Source organism: Fragaria vesca, linkage group LG4 (assembly GCF_000184155.1).
Source record: "Fragaria vesca subsp. vesca linkage group LG4, FraVesHawaii_1.0, whole genome shotgun sequence".
NCBI classification, from domain to species: Eukaryota; Viridiplantae; Streptophyta; class Magnoliopsida; order Rosales; family Rosaceae; genus Fragaria; species Fragaria vesca.
Genome location: NC_020494.1, coordinates 19,725,853 through 19,730,108, shown reverse-complemented (window position 1 = coordinate 19,730,108; position 4,256 = coordinate 19,725,853).

Genomic DNA, 4,256 nt, shown 5'->3' with positions numbered 1-4,256 from the left:
TATATATATATATATATATATATATATATATATATATATATAGAGAGGATGTGGAGCGGACGTCTGCACTCGGCTTAAAATGCGGACGTCCATCTGTTCTCCACCCTTCGGCGCACCTCCACTCAAGAAGACTCTAGGAGCGTCCCCGACCACCTTCCCTCCCCGGCGAGTCCGTTTTCTCCAGTTTTCCTGCGAGATCGACTTTGTTTGAAGTTTTGGGTGATCTTGCCGGAAAACTGGAAAAGAATGGACTCGCCAGGGAGGGAAGGTGGTCGGAGACGTTGCTGCCTGCTGGAGTCTTCTGGGGTGGAGACGCGTCGTCACCGGTGCCGGAGGGTGAAGAACGGACAGACGTCAGCATTTAAGGCCGGTGCAGACATCCGCTCCACATCCGGCCTGTATATGTAGATATGTAGTAAATCCATCCTGGCCATAAAGCCGTGCATGAACTCAGCTTTCTATCTTAGTACGTGGAAGAATCACCAGTCCAAATAAGGCTGCCGAGGTAATTAAAATCCACTTCAATATGACATCCTGATGATTAAGGATTGGTCTGGATGAGATAGAGGACGTACGTTAGCGATTTCATTCTTGTGCTCCAAGGCCTCGCGGTTCAGGTCTAAGCCCCACTAACAGAACCATGCAGAATGCAGCTCATGGCGATCGATCAAGAAGCAACTTGGTTTTTCATCCGTGACGCCTTTTGTGAATCAAAGGGTCCTATGGTATATGTGTATTATTCCAACATATATACTGTACTTCTCTTAAACCTTAAACCATACCTTTCAATAAAACGATTTTTTTTTTCTTTTTCGTTTGACTTGTACGTGCTCTTATATGTTAAGGTTTGAAGTATTTTGGAAGGGTGACAAAACAGTGACCGACCTATCCTATTTATATTGATCATAATGATCATAATACAAGATATACATGAGTAGCAGTAGTTATCTTGCTGTAGAAGAAGAGATAATTACATAGAAGAGTAGGGTCATTTGCTACAGGTTTTGGTTAATCGAACACTTGTCTCTAACTGCTTTTGATTTGATGGTTTATCATCATGCCTGGATGGTATATCTCTTCTTCTGCATTTGATATTTGACAAAATGAAACCCTAAAATCTCTCTGTTTTTCTTGTTTTATTCTTGAGAAATACGTTTGGTACTCTTACTGTGTGTTTGGATCGATGCGGGTGAATTCCCGGGAATTTAATCAAAAATAAGAAATTTCTAATTTCTTATGACTATTTCTCTCGTTTGGATTGTGGAATTTGAAAGCTTAAATTTCCGTCTTGAATTCCTCACAAAATATGTGTCATTTGTCAATTTCCTTAACTGAGGTTAGTCTATAACTCTATATTTCAAATTCTTGTCATTTCAAAACTCTACATCATGAAATCCAAACAATGAAATTCTCAATTAATGGAATTTAAATTCATGAAATTGTAATTCCCATGATTTTGAAATTTCTATGGAAATTGAAATTACTTTATCACAAATGAATCCATATGTTGAGTGAGGACTACCATCCAGCGATAAAGAATTCAAGCTTCTTGCAGAAACACGTACGGCTTGCCCTTGTTGCGCTCAGACCAAATAACAGCAGCAATAACAGAGAGTAACAGCAGCAAGTAACAGAGTAACAGCAGCAACTAACAACGACTAACAGATGAACAAGAGATTACTACGGTGAATATCCCACAGATCAAATCTATGCAAGAACAGAGAACAAAAGAGAACACAAAAGGATTTAACGTGGTTCGGCAATAGCCTACGTCCACGGAGCAGCAGGGAGAATGAAATCCACTAACAACAAGGGTTTACAAAGTGACACAACAGCTCTGTTATCACAGCAGCTCTCAAATAGTGTTTTTCGGCAGCAGAACAACAACTACCCTCTTAATCCGGGAGAAACCCTATTACTACCCTTATAAAGCCTTAAGATGGCTTTTACAAAACAACCCTTAATCCAATACAAGATTAACATAGACAAAATGAGCCACTAAACAACAGCCCTAACTTCCCCGGATTCAAAACTTACCACTGTTATTGATTCAGTTACGATCTCCAATAAAAGAACTACGAAGCTGTTAGAATTTTACATTCTGGGAATTATGCTGCAGGCCTGCAGCTAGTAAGAGTACCAGATAAAAGTAGTAGCTGTGTACATCACAACTATCTAGCTAAATACGCAAACGCTCAAGCTTCATCTCTAGAGCGACCTTCGCTTTCATCGTCTTGACAAGATCTGCAGCACTCACATTTTCGACAAAGCACCTCTCCACAGCCCTTCTTGCTGTCTTTAGGCTCCAAAGTGAACTACTCACAAGAGTAGCAGAGTTTACCTGTCAATAATACATATATATGTAGATTTTCAGGCACATGTAAAGATCATACGATACACTTCAATACATATACAACCCAATGCATCAGAATACCAAACGAGAATAGTAACCCTTACATTAACATAAATCTGACAACTCAACAGGCGTTCAAGTTCCTGCATCCAAATCGTGATGTTAGCTAGAAAGATCTAAACATATAGCTGGTATGTATATATCATAGTGAAGGGGATCGGAGATTAGTAAAACATAAACTAAACTGCTCCATAGATGCACCTATCTGTGGCTCATGAGACTCTTCCGCTGTTTATTAAAAAGTCCCTGGCAAAATAAGAAGATATTAGAAAAGCTGAAAATTGAGACAATAAAGAGTGGGTCCATTTATAGGCTCATATCATACTCTCCGTTCAGTACTAACTAATTATGTTTCACTAAACCATAAACCAGCTCTAAAGCAAAAAAAAGAAGTCACCACTACAGAAAAGGAATAAAGGATTATGAAAACATAAGGAAAGCTGGAGATCGCCAGGAAAGCTAGGAAAATGCAGTAGTAACCCACCTTGCTGATGCCATGCATTATGCACAACGCACCTTCTTGGAATCCAATAAGCTTGATGAACTCATGATGCAGATCGCCATTCAGTATTTGTATACACTGAAATCACATTGTTATGAATCCAAGTAAGATTGATAAATGCTAATACAAAACAGCTGAAATACAAGCTGGTAACAATACAAAAAGAAATTGCAGCTGCGAAGTAAAAAGAAAAGGCAACATAACAACAATAGCATATAATAAAGCTTTAAATTCATACGAGAAATATTGAAACATCGGATGCAGTTAACAGAAGGTGAGTGTTTGAATCTGAAGCAAGTAATGTACGTACCCAGCAGATATAATTGACATGAAAATATAGATTGAAACGAAGATAATAAGTACATTATATTTAAGAATACGAGTATATATACAAGTCCCTAGCTGGATGCAGGATGTGGAATTCGTACCGTAGATGGTGAAACATCAGTTTTAGACAAGAGCTGGATGAACTCCCTATCCCTTTCAATATATCTGGATCCCTCATGTATTTGGTGGTTTTCATTTTGATGTAGCGCTTCTCCTGACCAAATATATTGATTTCATATAAATCAAAACTACCTTGAAATCGCAAAGTAGTCCAGAAAAGAGTTGGAGTATGAGCTAGGGCATATACCAGGTTCACTAGGCAAAAAATACCTTGCTCCTGCAAAGCAGGTCCTATCAATGGCCAACCTTCTCTGATTATTGGTACTATACAAAGCAATGACTTGTGAATAATGAATCTAAAGAATGGATTAGGAAGCAGAACGTAAGAACAAGGTGGAACAAAATAGGAATTGAAGAGGAAGATACGTACCATGGTGTCTTATGAAGCGCTCAATATAATAGATCCTTGGAAAGTATCTTCATTCGAAGTCCGAGGCCAAGCTTTTCTATCTCCATGCCATCCACTTTCCGGTCCTCCACAGCTCCGATTTGAGGTGCTGCTCCGAGGCCACAGCCGTCGCCGTCACCAGCGCCATCGCCATCGCCGTTGTAGTTTTACTTCTGCCAATTAAGTAGAAGTAGCTGAACGTCACGAGGAAGATTGTGATCCACGTTTTTATATGGACGCCAATGGATTAGCTAGGAAGACCTGATTGGACCCTGATTGGCCAGCCAATAAGGTCGTGACACATGGATTATCGGTAAAAAATAATAATCAGGGTTATGTTTTTTTGGCTAACTCGCACCATTCACACAATGCCTCTATTGAGTTCTGATCACCTGATAAACATGAACAAGACCACGAAAAGTTAGAACTTTACAAATATAAATTTCATTCGTCTTATTATATCATTCTAAGAGTATGTCACCGCCCATTCATATGATATCATATTA